The 19,260-nt window shown below is 46.5% G+C and overlaps 1 protein-coding gene across 2 annotated transcripts in view; it reads right to left on the bottom strand.

Moving 5' to 3' along the window:
- NGF (nerve growth factor) overlaps window positions 1–19,260 on the bottom strand; it is a 350,749-nt gene that overhangs the window by 58,296 nt on the left and 273,193 nt on the right. For both annotated transcript variants that reach the window (XM_078641234.1, XM_078641235.1), the window contains exon 2: window positions 10,696–10,835. The gene's annotated coding sequence lies outside the window, so the exon portion shown is untranslated. The remainder of the gene's footprint in view (window positions 1–10,695; window positions 10,836–19,260) is intronic.

The raw sequence follows: 19,260 nt of genomic DNA, 5'->3' as shown, positions 1-19,260 counted from the left end.
AAAAACCTGATTGTTAAAGATATTCATTAATACACTGGCTGGTGTACACATTCGACTTTAAATATTTTGAGTTATGAATATGATGAATTCACAAAGGTTTCCAGGAGTATACTTGGAAACGTTTGACAATTACGAATTGTATGATGCACAGAGCATGCATAATTAAATACAATGTTTAATAGCACATCGAGAACATTATTTCACTTGAGGAATTCCACATTTTATATTCTTTATTCACTTTGCTGGGAAAATATTTTTTACTGTGGAGAAATTGCTTGCTCTACTACTCCAACCATGCTAGAGATGGTTCTACTGCCTTGGCTATCTTAGCAAGGCCCGAAGAGATAGTGTTGAGCTTAAAGATAATGTCAGTTTGACTGACAAATATGAACGTGATCGCCATGGGGACTGAAAGTTGAAATACAAATACTGAGAGAGTGATACAGAGATAGAAACTACTGAACAATGTACAAGAGAAATAAATATAGGGACAGATTTACAAGGACTGGCGCATCCCTGCATATATTTTATCAGGGATGCGCCAGTAAAAATGCGCCACGCAAGAATACCCTTGCGCCACCATGGATGCGTCACATTTACAATGCAACGCACCACGGCGCAAGGATAATCTGATGCATGTCGCATCTTATGTCGTAAGGGCAGCCCATTGCCGGAGTCGTATCACAAGCGCGACGCAACTCCAGCCATGCTCAGGGGCGCCCTGTACATAACATGCTGCGTCACTCTTTATGCCTGCTTCAAGCAAGCGTAATGTTTTGACGCAGCAGGGAGGTAAAAGTGACTCCGTGAAATCTTGTAGATTTCACTGCATCACTTTTTAACGGGGTTAAAGTGATGACGGAACGCCCACCCTGCATACATTATACCTGACACGGTATAATGTAGCGCAGGGCTTTACCACGTGACGCATCTCACTAGATGCGTCACGTTTTAAATCTGACGCATCGTGGTGCATTGTTTAGGATGCCGCTGCATCACAGAAGTGACGCAACAGTGTTGTAAAAATGTCACAAGGGGCTTGTAAATCTGCCCCCTAGAATAGATCGCTGTGGTGGGACTTTTTGCAGCTGAAATCTGCTCATGATAATTCTTGGATCTAGTATCTTTTTTTTGTATCTACACAGAATTGTAGGAATATTTCTGTTACCCCCAGGTCCCTCCAGACCTCGTCCCATTCCTTACTTATGGAGATGACCATTTCCCAGACAGAAAAAAGAACAAAGGAATGCTGGGACCCTTAACCCCAACCCCTTCCACTGGTAGTACGTAACCAGTACCTACCCAGCATTCCGCCTGTTCTATTTTCTGTCTGCTAACAGAATGGGACGAGGATGTTGCTAGTTGCTACTCCTGTTGATCGGGGTGGCAGATCTCCTATTCCCCGTCCAATGGCTGGGCACTCTCATCTTGGTGTTTTTGGGTAACTCCCAGCCTGTTGGGCTTTTTGGGAGGTGCGGAGGTTACCGGCTGGCACTTTACGGCTGGTGTGTCAGATCCGCGATGGGTTCCAGTTTGTGGGCGCTCTTCTTCGTGATGGCTGGTCAGGGTGGAAGATGCACTGCTGGCGCCTGTGTTGGCCGGCAGTTTCCATAGAAGGGGCTATATTGGTGCCACAGCCCACTTCCTTGAGTTGGCTGTTCTTGCTGTACTGGTGGAGCTGTCGCCCTGTAAGCTCTCCAGCCAGTATTTAGGTTCCGGTCCTGGGGCAGTGTCCATGGTGCATCTGGTTGCCTGCCCGACGGTGCGGACAGCGACTGGGTTTCAGATGCACTGGCATGTGATGCGCACCTGGGGGCTTTGGGGGCCTATCGGTTTACCTTGTGGCCGCTTGCGCTGCCTTCTTGGCGACATTGGCTGTTTTTCAGTTGGCTGGTCATTTCTCTGAGTGTGTTCACTCAGGGCTGTTTTTCCTAGTTCTTGGACTCGGCTATGCCGTATGGTGCAGCTGAGTGGCCATCCTTCCATGCCCTGGCCAGCATTACAGTTGGGGGAGGGGTGTTGGCCTGGTGGTGCCTGGTCTTTCTTCTTTTTCCTTTTCCTTTCCCCATGCTTGGCCCTGCATGGCAGCTTCCATGCCTGGTGGCCTGGCAGCCCGGGGGTTGTGCTAGGGGTACCATGGAGTGCCTGGCAGCTGATGTGGTCGTTGCCTGCTGCAAGGTCGCTTTGATTGGTGGTGTGCCCCTGGGCTAGCAGGTGGGCTTTTGGGGGGCAAGTGGTGTGGCCAGGTGTCTGCCGGCCCTGGGGTATGAGCTGTGTGGTGTTTTTCCTCTGCTTTAATTTTTACCATGCTGTGCCCTTTCTTTGGTCTTGCTTGGCAGCTGGCCTTGGGTGCCTGGGTGCTGGGGGGCTGTGGTGGGGGTGCCCAAGGTGTGCCTGGTTGCGGCTTGGCTGGTTTTGGATTTTGCCCTGGTGCTCTAGTTTGGGGCACACCTGAGCTGGCTGGTGGGGCTGTTTTTGTGGCAGGAAGTGCAATTGGGAGCCTGCCTGTCCTGGGGTGTGTGCCACATAGATGTTTTTCTTCCACCTTCTTTGTGGTGGTGTGCTGCTCTGAATGCTGGCCTGTGGTGTTTGGTGGGCCATAGAGTCCCCGGTTTCAGTTACACAGACCTCTGTTTTCTGCCTGATGTGTTCCTGGTGCCTCTGTGGCTGGGTTCCGGTCCATGCTGGTGGTGGTGGGATCAATTCACATCTCCGCCTGGGACCTAGTCTTGCGGTTGGGCTTGGTTCATTGGACCCTGAGCCTTCCTGCTGGTTTCTTCACGTGGGCGTTTTTGCTTGGGGGATGGGTTTTTATGCCTCTGATTTCTCCGGTTCCTTCGATTCCTGGGCATTTAGTTGCCCTGTGGTTGCTGTGTGCATAGGTTCGGTTTATGCGATACCAAAAGGGATGATGGAGGGAGTGTTTGAGCAATTCAAACACTCACCCCCAGTCAAATGATCTGGGTTTAATCCATCATTATCATAGGTTCGGTTTATGGCCTGTCCTTCTTCTGGCTTCTGCTTCCTCTGGGGATTGAGCAGCTTTGTGTCCTCTGGGCTCATACTACCTAGGGGTGTGGTGTTGTCTCAGGGTCTCGAGTCTTTTAGTGGGACTGTGGCTTCTGCCTCTGTTGTTTGTGGCCTCATTGTTCTTTATTTGTCCCCTCGTTGGCCTTGGCCGGTTGGGTTGGCAGTGAATTCTCGGCCCAGGTCTCCTGGTTGGGGCCTCCTGGTTCGGGGGGTGGCTTGCTACTGGGCGGTGTCCTGCTATGGCCGTTGGAGCTTTGGCACCTTAGGGGTCGCCGATGGGTGTCTGCCTGTGGGTCTTTTCTGGCTTACCTTTTTCTGGTTGCATTGCACCTAGTTTGGGTGTGAGTCTTTCACAGGTTCTGTGCCTGGCATAGTTGGGGACTTGGTCGGACCCCTGCCCTTTTCCTTTCACTTCTGCCTGCCTTCCCTGGGTGTGGGCTGGCTGTGGCATTGGAGTGCTGGTGCGGGCTTCTTGGCTTCTGCCCTGGCTTCATGCCACTTTTTTACCTCTGTGGCTGGTTCCAGTGGCCTTCTCTCTGCCCTGGCTGGTTAGGGGGTTTGGGATTGTAGCTGTAAGGCCCTGTGCCGCTCCTTCCGGGCCTGTAGGGGCACCGTGTAGGTGCCCTCCTGTCTTTGCTGGCTTGTCTGTTGTTCAGTCGCCTGGCTTCTCTGCTTCCTGTGGGGATTTCTGTGGGGTTGGGCTGTGGGCCGCCCGGTTTGTCTATCCGGTTCTTATGGTCCTGGCATGGTTCTTGTTTCCTGAAATTGTTGCCCTGGGGCCTGTGGCTATCTGCATCTCCATTTGCTCTGGGGCTGTCATGGGGTTTTGTCTTGGCTCTCTAGCAGCTGGTCTTGGGACTCGCTTTAGGTGGTTCCTTGGTGTTGTCCTTTTCCCTCCAGGCCAGTTGGTCAGCTGTTTGTTCCATTGGAGGTTTCCTCCCTTCTGGTTTCGTAGGTTCCTCTATAGCCTTGTCTTTTTTGCCTACGGTTGACCCCCTGGTTTGTGGTTCTGGGTCTCGTCCTTGGTGTGTGTTGTTTGCTGCGGGGTCTTCCTTATTGGACCTGTTGGCCTTTGGGTTCGCATGGTCTCAGTGGTCCTGGGGATTTGCCTCGCCTTGTCTCGCTGTTGGTGCTGTGCCCTGGTCTGGTTCAGGGTCTGATGGTGTCTGCCCCTTAGTTTTCCTTGGGTGGGGTCCTGTTGGTGGCCTCGTTCTTGGTGGGGGGTTGTGCTTAACGGGATTCTGGCCTCTGTATCTCCCCCTGCCATTTCCTGTCCAGGTGGCGTCTGTGTTTCTGGCTACCTGGTCCCTCTGGTTGGTCTTTGGGCAGCTGGTGTTCTGGTGCTCATCGGGCCTACCTCCTTCTGGCCATGGCCGTGCCTTTGTTGGGGGATCCGGGTTTGTGTCCACATGTCTCCTGCGTTTTTGTGGATGCCTCCATCTTGGCCTGTTGGCCTGTCCCGGTGTCCAATCTTCGGCTCCTTCTCTAGGTTGTCCTGTGTTGACACTGGTGGTTGGTGCTGGACATTCCTGCCCTGGGGCCTGGTTCTCCACTTGGGGTTTTCGGTGGTGGTGTCCTCTAGGCTCTCTGGTGGCTGGATCAGTCCTGTTGGAGGGACTGTCTCTTGGTCAGTGGCTATGTGCCTTGGCCTTGTAGTCTGGCCCTGTCCTCTTTCTTCTGGGTTGGTCTTCTGTGAGACTCGCCGTGGTGTTGGGGTTGGTCCTGTTGTTGGCCATGTCCCCGTTTGTTTCCTGGATGTGGCTGGGCCTATTTGGTCTTTCCTTGCTTCCCCTCGACTCTCTTTTGTGGTTCGCTGTGGGTCTTTTCAGCATTGTTGGGAGTTCTTTCTGTTGCCTTTTTGGGCACACTTTCTGTCAGTTCTGCTACAGGGTCCGTGGGGGTACTTGGTGGTGCTGAGCATGGTGGCCTTCTGGTCCTGTGGGCACTCTTCAGGGCTTTTTGTGCTCAGTGGGGTGCTACAGTTGTTCTGGTCCTCCTTGTGCTGGTTGTTCCTGGTGGAGTGGTTGCTTCAGCCCCTCTGGGGCTCTGCCATTGTGTCTCACTCCCTTCCGCTTGGCAGTTTGAGGGGTTGGGGTCAGTGGGGCCTGTGTGCCCTGCTTGTCCTTTTTTCTGTGGTTGGATGCCTCCTTGGTTCGGCTGGTGCCTTCTGCTTCTAGGATGCTGCTTATTCCTGTCTTTCGTTGTGTCCCTGCTGTCCTGACTCTGGCTTTCTGGTGTGTCTGGTCGCCTTGGGACTTTTTCCATGTGTGGCCTCCTCACTGTCCTTCTGTTGTGGGTGGTCTCTGGTGCATCCTTGGTGGGTGCTCCTCCGCCGTTGTTGGTTAGGGGATGTTCCCTTAGTGAGTTGGCTGCCTTTCTGTGCAGCGGCACGTGGGTTGGCTCTTTTTTTGTTCTCTTCTGTCGCCTCCTGCTTGTTCTGAGTGGTGTGACCCAGTTGTTTGGTTGGGAGCATTCTAGGCAGTGTGGTCCTGTCTGTGTTTTCCTGTGGTTCTCCCGTTTGCTTCGCTTGAGATGCTGCTTTTTGGGGTGGTCTGGTGGGTGTTCTTTGGGCATTCGGAAAGCCGGGATTCTGGTTTTGGTATGCTCCATAAGTAAGGAATGGGACAAGGACTGGGGTGACCTGTGGATAGTGTCCTATTACTTACCCCTAATCTTCATTACTCCTGGTCCTGTTGACTTTGTCCTATTCCTTACGCCCCTCCCTCCCTTCCAAATGCATGGCAATCTTGTTGGTGGCTTGGTTGTTCAGGCGGAATGCTTGGTAACTACTGGTTAAGTACTACCAGTGAGAGGGGGTAGGGTTAGAGGTCCCAGCATTCCTCTATTCTTTTGATGGTCATCTCCCTAGGTAAGGAATGGGACGAGGACAGCGGGACCAGGAGTAATGAAGTTTACTGGTAAATCATAAAGCATTTTCTTTTAAGCCAAGGACTAGAGAGTGTTGCCTAATGAGACTTCCTGGGTTTCAGAGGAATGGTTGTATCTAGTGCCTTACTTACCCAACTATTCAATAGAGCAGAAATGATCTGTCTAAAGTATATTCTAAAACAGTAGCAAAGTATAGACTGTCTACTTTGGCTGAGGATAGTTGTACGTTTTGACTCAATAGGGGGTACTTTTTACATAAGGTATTCCTACTAATAGTGAAAATCCTTCAGACCTTATCTGTCAGTTGGTATTAAACTCAACTAGAGATCATTGGGCATAATAAGATCAATAGCATGTACCACTGAATGGGTTAGTCCAGACACTAATTGAAGGAGCAGAACAAGAGCTAATTAGATGTTGGGCAGGCATATCTATTTCATCATTAAAATGTAAATTAAAATACCCGGGAACAACTACATGGTGGAAATCGATTCGAGCATGTTTGGAAAACAATTTTCATACGTCTTCTATTTTGTAAAAATAGGAACACTTGCCACACGTTCTTTCAGAGGTGTCCTACTTTAGATAGTATTTTTGTTGCTGGAATGTGCAGGATGTCTGGGCCATGAAAAAGGCACGGAAAGGACTCCGTATTTCCACTCCATATATTTAGAACATAGTGAAGCCAGATTTGTTTTTTTGTAAATGTGTCACTACAGGTTTGCTGCTGATTTATGAATGCTTATGATTCACAAACGTTTCCCAGAGAATACCAGGGCAGTCATAGCTTTCTAGGCTTACTCCTGGACATCACTGGTGAATTTCATCTTACAATATGTAGAGGCATTTGTTATGCTTAACTTTACATATTATTTGATTGTGCGTTAGGAAATTATTTATCATGTGTGCAGTTGCACTTTTCTTCTCCTTTTTATTTCTTCTAAGAGGAAAGTGTTCTTCCCCTGGAGAAAATCATTTCCTCACATCTCGACAAATCCTCCTAATCTTTTTCACAAATGCAAAACCACATTTTGATGATTTGAAAAGTGTTTATTTTTGTGCATGTTAGCAGAACATACACGAGCAAATAGTCTGTGAATCGGAAGCCGTATTTCAATAAAGCAGTACAAAAGGGGGTGGTGATGGACGGAGCATCTGAACCAATCAAACACTCACACCCAGTCAAAAGATCTGGGTTTGATCCATCACCGTTCTTTAGCCCACTCTGCCGCCCCAGTTCAGACATGGCTATATGCAAATTAGTCTGACCCTGTGCCTCATGGGAACAGTCCAGCCCGAACTGCCAAGCCATGCCTTCCCTGGACCGGAAACAAGCTTCCGAGTACCGGTTTCTGGCATTCCAGCCGTCTTCAGCCCGGCTTGCTTGAATCCAGTGGCAAAGTGAGCAAGGCACTCATGTCTGAGCATACCCTGTCACACTTATGGCGGCCAAAAGCAGTACAAAAGGGGGTGGTGATGGACGGAGCATCTGAACCAATCAAACACTCACACCCAGTCAAAAGATCTGGGTTTGATCCATCACCGTTCTTTAGCCCACTCTGCCACCCCAGTTCAGACATGGCTATATGCAAATCAGTCTGACCCTGTGCCTCATGGGAACAGTCCAGCCCGAACTGCCAAGCCATGCCTTCCCTGGACCGGAAACAAGCTTCCGAGGACCGGTTTCTGGCATTCCAGCCGTCTTCAGCCCGGCTTGCTTGAATCCAGTGGCAAAGTGAGCAAGGGACTCACGTCTGAGCATACCCTGCCACACTTATGGCGGCCAAAAGCAGTACAAAAGGGGGTGGTGATGGACGGAGCATCTGAACCAATCAAACACTCACTCCCAGTCAAAAGATCTGGGTTTGATCCATCACCGTTCTTTAGCCCACTCTGCCACCCCAGTTCAGACATGGCTATATGCAAATCAGTCTGACCCTGTGCCTCATGGGAACAGTCCAGCCCAAACTGCCAAGCCATGCCTTCCCTGGGCCGGAAACAAGCTTCCGAGGACCAGTTTCTGGCATTCCAGCCGTCTTCAGCCCGGCTTGCTTGAATCCAGTGGCAAAGTGAGCAAGGGACTCACGTCTGAGCATACCCTGCCACACTTATGGCGGCCAAAAGCAGTACAAAAGGGGGTGGTGATGGACGGAGCATCTGAACCAATCAAACACTCACACCCAGTCAAAAGATCTGGGTTTGATCCATCACCGTTCTTTAGCCCACTCTGCCACCCCAGTTCAGACATGGCTATATGCAAATCAGTCTGACCCTGTGCCTCATGGGAACAGTCCAGCCCGAACTAAGAATGCACCGAAGAATGGTGATGGATTAAACCCAGATCAGTTGACTGGGGGTGAGTGTTTGATTTGCTCAAACGCTCCGTCCATCATCCCCTTTTGTATCGCTTTGTTCACCCTAAGTGTGGCAGGGTATGCTCAGACGTGAGTCCCTTGCTCACTTGGCCACTGGATTCAAGATAGCCTGGCTGATGAGGATTATGAATCCGAAACCGGTCCCAGGATGCTTGTTTCCGGTCCAGGGAAGACATGGCTTGGCAGTACGGGCTGGACTGTTCCCATGAGGAACAAGGTCAGACTGATTTGCATATGGCCATGTCTGAACTGGGGTGGCTGAGTGGGCTAAAGAATGGTGATGGATTAAACCCAGATCAGTTGACTGGGGGTGAGTGTTTGATTTGCTCAAACGCTCCGTCCATCATCCCCTTTTGTATTGTATTTCAATAAAGGGCAGATGCATGCAGAATTGTCTTGTCTGGTTTTGATTTGCATACAATGTCTGCAGGAAAAAGAACCCTCCCGTAAACTTGAGATTAAAGAGAAACCTATAAACTTCAGGTTAAAGTTTTTTTCTCTATACACAGGGTGTGGGGGGAAGAGAGGCATTAACACACTTTCCCTGTACTGTAGCTTGTGTCTATCAGAACGCTGGAAATAGCCCTTTTAGGCGGGTTATGTTGGAACATGCGGGTAGCATGACACTGAGTTCAAAATCCAAGGACACAGAAATAGCCTTTCAGGGCCAAAGGCCACATGAGGTTGCTATGTGGTTTTAAATGAAAAAAGTATGGTTCTGATCCCTCCCCCCGGGGGAGTAGAAATTGACTTAACCTATATTTCCTTTTCCTTAAACCTTCCATAAAAAAAATATCAACTAAAAGCCTGTGACTAGCAGTTTTCCTAGGGAGAAAGAAGAAGCAATCTAGTAAGGTTATATAAAGGCTTGTAAGAAATTTAACTATGATTCTCATGCTATGCGTGGTGCACTTTTCAAATGTCCTTTATGGTTTCCCCATACCCATTATGGTCATTACATAAGCAACGCATGGTTATTACATTTTCTAGAGGAGGAAAACAATAGGAGTGCCTCCTTGTGGGAAATTGCAGTACCAGGTTAACGCTGGCGGCCTTGTTTCAGTTCCACATGCTCCTATTTCACACTTGTGCTTTCCATCTAGAGGTGCTACCAACATGGAGGTTGCGGGTATGCTGCTGATGTAGTATTGCGCTCTGTGATACACTACTGGACACTGAAATGCCAGCAATACCACACCAACTAGGAGCGTGGCAATTGCTGTTTCTGAGTGTCCCCATTCAGAATATGTCAAGAGGTTGGGGTACCCTGGGCCACTCACTCGCCTTACGTCACTCCGCCACCTCTCTGAAGGAGGACATTTTGAAAGAGGTACTGGCTGGCTGTTGGAGAGTTGTGCTGGAAGGATGTTGCTTTCCCTGCAGTCTGCCTGTGTATCGAGTCCTGTCAGCCCCCACCTTGTCAGATGCCTGACTAGTAATCAAACCCAGGGGCCCGATCTACCTGTCCTAGAAGAGAGGCGTGCAGCCACCTACAACTTGCACTGTGTGCAGCTCACTTGCCAACCCTGATCAACAACCTTGGCGAAGACGCCCGCTGGGCTTCTGGTGGCACAAGAGGTGAGAGTCCAGCAGAGCACAGAAGAATGAGAGCTATATTGTCCTGGAGGGAATATTCATGTCTTTCAGAGTGATCTTAAGGGGGCCAAAGACATCACATGGCTTAGAGAGAAAAATGTGCTACAACTATTTTGGTCTTTCTTCTTCACGTAACCATATATAAAACTAACCATGATACACTTTAAATAAAGGATGTTCATAGATCATGCAAGTTAAATATGTTTACCTTATGAAACCTCAACTGATTAATACAATCACTGTAGGTTGTGTGTGTTACTAGAGAGAAACATATTTGAGCCCTGTATGTTGCTTTGGGCATTACTGACTTCTGTATTCATAGTGCTATGTGGTCCTAACTAGCAATTTAGGCACTGTGTGAATATGCAATAGTCGTCTTAAAAACAAGATGTAGCTTAGTGACTTATTATTTCAAGGTTTTTTCAACAGTTTCCACATTTTTTTTAGAACTTCTCGAGAGAAAGTGTCACACATAGTTGTTGAATGTCACTCATTATTACACTGAAATTATGAAAATTTCACACATGAGCAATCTGAAACCTTGGCAGCTACGCAGTGGTGGGTGGCGGTTTCGTTATGGGGGGATAGTTTTGCAGCAGTGCTGCAATATCGCCCCTCAGTGACAAAAGCAGCAGTGCTTCACATGTGTCCCCTCCCCACCCCCTCAGGGCTGGTCTGAAAACAATTGCCAGGGCTGCTTTGGGCTCCCAGGCCGCCCTTGCAGTGCATCAGAGTAAGTGGTGTGACTGCTGCCAGACACGCAGTAGAAGTCTACTGCAAGGATCAATCACCATGACAGACTCACCTTCAGTGCGGGAATGAAAGCTGCTCCACAAGGAAGGCGCCTATTGCGTCCAAACGCTGAGCTGGCTTGAGGCGCAGCATGCCATCAGTACCAATGTCTCTGCGCAGGCCAAAGACGGATGGACTGCTCCTCTTCCTGACCTGGTTTGAGAGACAAAATAACAAAAAATAAATAAACGTATTAGGTGTGGAAAAGCTTTAACAAATATTGCAATAAACGTCCCCTCATGACCTTTGCTGTTGGCTGAAAACACAAGCCGAGAGTGGGCTTCTGTAGAAGGACGGCCGTGGTATCTGTGGTAACAATATAGGTGCATTTAAAGTCCCTTGAATATTAAACTCTAGAACATAAGTCCAACGTGGCAATGAGCCTTCCTGTGCACCTATGGAATATTGATTACTATGTTCTCTATCATACATAATGTCTAACATGCTTACTGTTAATGTAAGGCGATACCAACGACAGAATTTGCATCTTATAAATATGTAAATATGTATAAAACAAAAAGTGACTTCGTTTCACCAAAGTGACCTTTGTATGTTTTGATGCTCTCGTGCACGCCATAAAAGTGATGACCGAAACAGCTGTTCATCATTTCCGGTAGTCATCAAGAGTAATCGAGGTCATAACTTTTACAATACAGAAGAGTGATGACAATTACACAAAACACAGTTGGGAAAGTCAAAGACTGCTCTTAATGGCCCTTGTCATGGAGAGGCCAGTGTTGTGCAGAGGTGTGTGCCTCCTGCATCTCTTGTGCTCCCCGGCTTATGACCCAGATGAACTGACACCATATGTTGCTCACCACACGGGCAGCCAAACCTACATCAACCTACCATGTGCCCCCCTCCTTCTCGTCTAACCTATTTATATTGCAGTTCTATACTATTTTGATTGCCAGAAACCCTCTCGTTGGTTATGCAAAAAGATGTTTGCTTCCACAAAATCTCACAGCAATCAAATAAAGCAAATCACATGGAAAATGGTGCTGGGTGGTCGTTAAAGCAAACTTTTACTCTCCACTTATGACACTAGAGGATAAAGAGAAAAGAACTATTTAATACGTTCACACAAAGTTTCAGCTAAAGCAGTCTTGTTTGTGGAGGGAATAAGAATGTTAGGCTCTTAATATGAGCTGTGACAGTTCCCATTAGGTTAAACACTCTAACCTGTGGTGTAAACCTGGTGGCTGTAAGGAATCCTTAACTCACCCATGCTAGCTTGAGCAAGGTGTGTGTGGTATGTGTGTAGCAGCTCTTCAACTATGACACATTTAAGCTATAAAGGGCCTCATATATGAGACCCTACTGGCACTTTTGCGCCACCGGAACGTCACTTTTTTGATGTTCCGGCGGGGCAATGTGCCTCTGGCATATTTATAAGGCCACGTACAAGCCACGTATCTTTTCATGGCCTTATAAATATGCGCCCTTTTCATGCAGAAAACTGCGTGAAGCTGCGTTCCATGGGTGTTGCTGGGGGCATTCCCAGCACCATCAATGGCTTTTTGACACTGCCCCAGATTTACGAGAAATCATGATTCTGAGGCAGCACCAAAAACGTTCACTTCCCAAAGTGAGGTGCAAGGGAGGCACAAGGAGGAAAAAAATAAATCTTTATTTCTCCTCGTTTATCCTCTTTCTATGTGTGCTGCAGAATGCAGCACACATGGAGCAAGGAAAAAGCCTCTTGTGATTGTTTTTGTGCAGGAAGTTTGCCCTTCCTGCACAAAAATAATCATCCCCGCCATGCAGGCACACTTGTAGCATGGTGCAAAGGAGCCTGCGTTGGCGCTAGGCAGCCCATTGTGTGCCAGCGCAGGGAAAAAGGACAGGAATGCACAGTATCTAATAGATATGATGCATTTCTGCCCTTTTCTTTTGCCATAGGGCAGCGCAGAAGTAAGGCCTGCTGTGCTGCCCTACAGCAAAAAATCCATAAATGAGGTCAAAAGAATTTAAAGGTATTAACCAAGTCAGATAAAACAATTAAAATGTAATAAATTAAATTAAATGATACTAGTGAAATTGAATTTAAAAAACTATCATGGAGAGTAGGGTTCTCAACGGTTTTTATTACTCCATTATAGTAGTGTGGAGGTCCTGGGTATTCGCCTACTAGTAGTTTGCAGAGTTTCTTGCTTTTCCCATGCTCATAGGAGGGCTTGCATTGCACTTGTCTCTTCCCTACTGCTCAGCCAGAGTGAGTGCTGGTGTACTTGATGATGTTTGGAATGTTGGATGTATGTGATGTACTTGATGATGTTTGGAATGTTGGATGTGTGTGATGTCACGGGATGCTTGGGGTCTGGAGATGTGTGGAGTGGCAGTTGGTGGATGCAGGCTGAGCAGCAGGGAGGCTGCTCCTGGTGGGGATTTTGTCATCTTTACTTATTTACTTGAAACCTAATTTGAAACGTAGCTTAATTAAAGCCAGTGTATTATATATACCTGGCTCAAGGACTTCTTTAACCCCTTCCGCGCTGATGACAAAGCCAGCTCGTCATGGGCGTTACCTGCGCTACACGGATGACGAGCTGCCTTTGTCACAAACCGCGCGTTTTTCAAAAATCAGCGCACAGCGGGAAAACGTGGTAGCGGTTAATTACAACAATATGTTTCTCTCTCTGGTACTCTGAAGGCATCCTGCGTCAATTTTTTAAGAACATTTTGTATTGGAGTGAATATCTCACTCAGATTTTCATCAAAAATCACTCAACACACACACGTACAACATATCCTGTAAAACACATTCAGAAAGTATACGTACACTTTTAGAATGCAAATGGGCCGAAAAGTTGTCTAGGAGGATTAAGAGTTTGAATCCAGTTTAAAGTACAGTTAAAATTCAAAGCAGCAAGACAAACAGTCCTATTTAACCCATTGAAGCAATGCCAGGTTCACAGACAGGCAGTTTACAGGCTCGCAGTCCCGGTATTGCCGTAGGAGCTCTGGCTCAATGGCGACAAACAGCTAGCTTGAAAGAGCTCATTTGCTCTGGCTGGAGACGGGAAGACAAAGGTGATGTGCACCTGTCAATGACTCCAGTGCATTAAAGTTCTCGTAAGGTAATGTTAAAACTAAGTTGAGGGGGGAAGGAAAGGGTCAGGGTTAGAACCTTCCAGATGCAGACTCCTCAAGGTGTTGGGGCTCCAGGCAATGCTCAGTAGAGTCCTTGATCTGGACTTCTTATGGCTGCCTTTATACCATCTCAGTAAACAGGAATCAACTAGGATGCCAACTCAAACGTGGAGAGTTTTGGTGTTCTGATGATTTAACTCAGATAAAACATGGATACATTCTAAGTGCACGTATTGGTTTCTTCAAGGGTAGTTCCACGGATTTCATTCCCCGTAGCAGTGTCTCTGAGCACCTGCTTCTAGGAACAGATTCATCTTAGACCACTCAGCTTTCTGGAGTCCCTGACCAAATTCCTTATTGACAAGAAAGCAAACTCAGCGGTCAGGCCCTTCTTAGCTCCTGGCGTCTTAGAGCAAGTGTAATCAGCTGGTAAGCTCTTCCCAAGAAATGGGTTCAAGTGTCCATGTGGACAACAATGCAGGAAGCTTCATTACCAGTTTAGAAGAAGAGGGTGGAAGCAATCATCATCAATCCGTCACCAGGGTTGGATTGGGATTGAAAATCGGCCCGGGCACGCAAAAATAAAATAGGCCAATATTTGCATAATCACAGCTTTGGCGTAATCTTATAAAAAAAACTTGGGGGGTAAAAAAAATGCACATGTTAGTTTACACTGGTGAAACAAATGAGGCCACTTCTACTCAGGCCCCCTGCCCCCACTCAGTATGTGCACACATTAATGGGCCGGCCATCGAGACAAAGGGAGTGACACCTCTGCCTGTTGCTAAACGCACTAGGTAATGAGCGCCCATCTGCCTCTAGAAAGGCCACTCAGACACCCACTGGGCCTCTGGCTTTGTTCGAACAATAGAGACAGCGCCCAAATGGCCCCCAGACTGCTCAAAAAAGCAGCCCACAGCAGAACTCAGACACCAGCCCCTCGGGCATTGCCCGAATGCCCGCATTACCAATCCGACGCTGTCCGTCACATACTATTTCTTTCATTCCTTGATCATCTAAAGGTAACCATAATGATCAGCGAATAAAAGATGATGTCAAACATCCTTCGCTCCACATGTCTTACAATTTTCATGAATATTATTTCAAAAATAAGCTTTGAAAATTTGCAAACCTTTAAAATCATTTAAACAAATAAATACATAGGGGGAACACTGGAGCCGAGGAGCTGAGTTGAGATGTGACACACCACCATAGTGTTTGCTTCTGTACTTCCATCCTGTGCTACAACTAGAATGCAGTCAAACATTGATTTGTTTAAATTGGCATAGTAGCACATGAGGAAGGTCGAATTCTTTGACAGTTTTTGGGTATCATATATCAACATTTCTTTGGAAGGGAGAGGGGTAGCTATGGGGACTACGGAGTATTTTCGGCCCCCAACAATATCATGCCCGTGGAACGTACAAGAGGTAGTGAAGGGAAGATTAAATCCTCCATGGTGGTGCATGACAAGGGACTCTGGTGTTTTTGGTTTTGGGGGATGAGTCAGGCCAAATGAGGGGAAGAAAGTAAGACACATCAGCTACATCTATTCCATTTGATCATACTTGTTTACTTTATTTGTGGTTGCAAAGTGCTGCGAATCATGTAGCATCACAGAGGTTGTGTAAAAGTAAGAGGGAAGATTGGGGAGATCAGACTCATAATGATCAAAGACAGTCAAGGAACTAATTCTGGTGTGGTCCCTCATTCATTTGCTGTGATTTGATTATATAGCCTTTATAGAGTCTTAAATGATTCACTTTTGCTCAGGCCAGGGATGTTTAGGCAAGAGTCACTGTGTTTTCAAATTATATCTTTCTATAACATGAAGCTAATGGAGCAATTTCAATGCTGGTGTAAAGAATAGACCAAAAAGAGGAAAGCAGCCTTCGTGTTTGCTTAATGTAATTAGGGCTGGACTGGGGACCCAAAAGCAGCCCTGGCAAAAATACTCAATTCAGCCTGTTCCCTCCATCGCTTCACGCTATAGTTCTCTTTCATTCCATGCGGTCTTTCTCTCCTTCTCTCTCTCTCTTCTCCTTCTCTGATCACTTTCTCTCTACCTTCCCTCTTCCTTAATTTCTTTACCTCTCTCTTGAAGCTTGCCCTCCGTGCTGCGAAAGAGGCACCAGGACAGCCATGGCCAGTGGAGGGAGTTGCGGTGGGGCAGAGAGGCGGGGCGGGGGCGGGGGAGGGGCAGGGTGGGGGGTGCTAAAAACCGGCATATGGATAATTGGAGGTAAGTAAACAATTTAATTATTAAAACGAATTTCGTAGCGTACCCTGCATCGCAAAATGCGAGGCAGCGCGCGCTACAAAATTTGTTTTATTAATTAAATTGGTTAGTTACCTCAAATTATCCTTAGGCTGGTTTTTAGCACCCCCCACCCTGCCCCTTCCCCGCCCCGCCTCTCTGCCCCACTGCAACTCCCTCCACGGGCCGCGGCTGCACCAGGAGCAGCTCTGAGCTTTCTAAACCGGCCTTCAAAGGCCCCAGTCTACCAGGGAAATGCCAGGTGGAATAAAAGGCGTGTTCATTCTTGAATTGAATTATATAAGTGATGTATTCGTGAGGCCAGCATAAAGGGTTTTAGAATATTCCATCCAGACAGGACATAACCACAGAAAGAATTAGCTTGATTTTCTGCAATATTTAGAGTAATGGAAAAACTCCTATTAGCAAGAGTAGGTGATGAAAGACTGATTTGGACACAGCATGGACACTGGGTCTGGGCTGGCACTGCATATAAGCAAAATCTGAGTTTAGAACTCATCGAACACATTCAATTTTTCTGTATCCAGCAATGCATTAGGGATTAGAAATGAAATACATCAAAAAATCCCAGCATCTTCTAGCTTGAGATGAAATTGGGTGCACTCTAACTACATAAAATAGCTAATCTTGTGGAAGTTTAGAATGATGGTAAGCAGCGTAGTGTAAACACTGAAAAGCATTGGCAAGAGCCAAGCCTTTGGGCATACACCACGGAAGATGTTGGCACTACTCAAGAGTATATGACCAAATTTAACTTAACAGGAGGAGCAAACCTATTAAAAAGCACCTGATGACCGATGGCATATTATACTACTAAGAGGTATGGAAGGATCAGAGCACTGGGCATATGTGGATCATGGCTGTTAAAGAGTTTTTCACTGGTGTTTAGGTGTTGTCTCAATTCCTCAAGTTGGTCGAAAACATGACTGGAAGTCACTTAGTAAGGCATTGAGTTCATTTTGAGAGTATAATGAATGATATTTTCTAGTGCTTTGGTATGCCCGGGATGGGTCTGAAGCTGGAAACATTGTCAGGCAAGGGAGAGCATATCTTTAGGATGGGAGCAATGCTTGAATGTCATGGTTTCCCCAAAGCACCCACTGCTGTTTCAGGAAATATTTTCAGGAAAGGAAGGTATACAAACATCCCAATGCCACCCATCCACTACACAACTACCAGTTTGGCTTCAGATAATGCTGCAGCATGGTTCTGCTAATTTGTACATCGTAGATGATGGCCTCATGGCCTCAGCTAAAGATGAACTTTGATTCCAGATATTGCTGGACATTTTAATTTCCTTCGCCACAGTCAACCCTCATATGCGCCCTGGAGTCTTGAATCGGATTCATTGGCAGTGTCATTGGCAACTGACACCAGTTTGCTCAATGGGTACCTCCAGGTCCCAAAAGAACCATGCAACCTGGAGAGTCCCATACGGTCCCTTGTCATCTTTAGCCTCTACATGGAGCTGCTTGGTGTTCTAATCAGAGATTAGAGCATTAAAATTCACCAATATGCCGTCTACTCTACATACACAACTCTATATACAGCTCTACTGAAAGTCTCCTATACTTCAGAGATCTAATGCCTGAAATAATACTGGCACATCATCCAGACCTGGATGTCCAGCGCCTACCTGAAGCTCAACCCAACCTGGACAGAATTCCTGTCATTTGCAAAGAACAGCAAACAAGAAACAGTACAAACCTGGCTAAATGACATGAACCTTGATGGCTTTGATCCCCATTTAATTGAAAGGCGACATGGTACCAGCTCTCTCTTCTGAAGAAAGTGAAATAATTTCTTCTAGAGAGCATCTTCAAAACTGCGATTCAAGCCATTGTACTCTTGCATCTGGATGGTTGTAATGACCAGTGCCATGGCATCCCAGATTCCACACTGACTCTGATTTGGAACATCCTAAAGGACTCTTTATGTCTCATCCATGGCATGAAGAAATATAATGACCAACCCATACCTATGGAACTCCTTTGGCTTCCCTTGACGGGCCCCCACCATGGTCACAGCCATTAAACTAGCACCCCCATTTATCTTCGAGACAAGCTCACCGTCTCTGGTGGTTCTAGGCACACCAGAAGCCAGGACACCACCAGCCTGCAGACTAAGAAGCGGAAAAAAAGTCAAAATAAAGCAGGATGTCTTTTCCATCTTTTCACCCAGGATCTGGAACAACATCCCCATAACCATCAGGACTGCCTCAATGCTGCTCAAATTTAGGAAAGAGATGAAGATGCACTTCTTCACAGAACACTACATCACAACATGTTAACAGTCCATCAACAAGATACCTCTCCTATCACTCGTTAACTTTATGCTTGCCTTTGACCCTGGACTGAGCTCTGTTGCCTCTTGGCTAGGTTTGCATTCTAAAAATTACAGGGATGCTTAATATCCCATATGGAACCAATAACATATAATTAAGGAGTGGTTAACATTTAGTATCATAGGATTCTGAAAGCACCAAAGAAAATATAGGCATTACTTTTGCTAATTATAGCAAACTTGTAATCCAAATGGAAAATATTTATTTTGCACAACTAATTTGGCTTTTACTGCTCAGAACATTTCTTTTCAATGCTGCCACGAGAAGTGAAGACCTACACGAACTTGAATGGTCTTTTACTGATCAGAACAAGTCTTCTCAATGCTGCTACTCCTTGTTACTTTCAGATTATGATTCTTTGTATGCAATGTTCCCCTTTGAATGTGTTCACCTTATTACGCCTTATGTAAAGCGCTCTGATACCCTAGCTTGGGTCTGGTTCGCGCTCTATAAAACTATAAAAATAAATAAATAAAATAAATAAATACATAAACATTTTTAAAACATAGTGGACGACAATGCATAAAATGCTCTTTTTCAATAACATTTCTCCATTCAGTGCTCATCTTGGTTCTTGAAAACATGAGAACATTAGCTATGAAATGTTTTGATCAAAAAAGAACTGGCCAAACCCATTTTTGTTTAATTTCCTGCTGTAAAACATAAGAAGGCTCCAAAAATAATGTTCATGAAACCCAAGGATAATATAGTGGATGTGCGTAAATCCTGGCCTTATCCCCTTATCTGGGTGCAGAGCAGACACTTTATTTACAGATCTCATGCCATGGTATTTAAGACTTGGATATTTCTAGCTTATCCTGGATTGCTCTTTGGCAATTTGTTTAATGTGTTTAAATGAAAAG

The sequence above is a fragment of the Lissotriton helveticus genome, chromosome 5_1 (assembly GCF_964261635.1).
Source record: "Lissotriton helveticus chromosome 5_1, aLisHel1.1, whole genome shotgun sequence".
Lineage (NCBI taxonomy): Eukaryota > Metazoa > Chordata > Amphibia > Caudata > Salamandridae > Lissotriton > Lissotriton helveticus.
The sequence above is the reverse complement of the archived record's forward strand: the minus strand, read 5'-3'. Positions and strand labels throughout refer to the sequence as shown.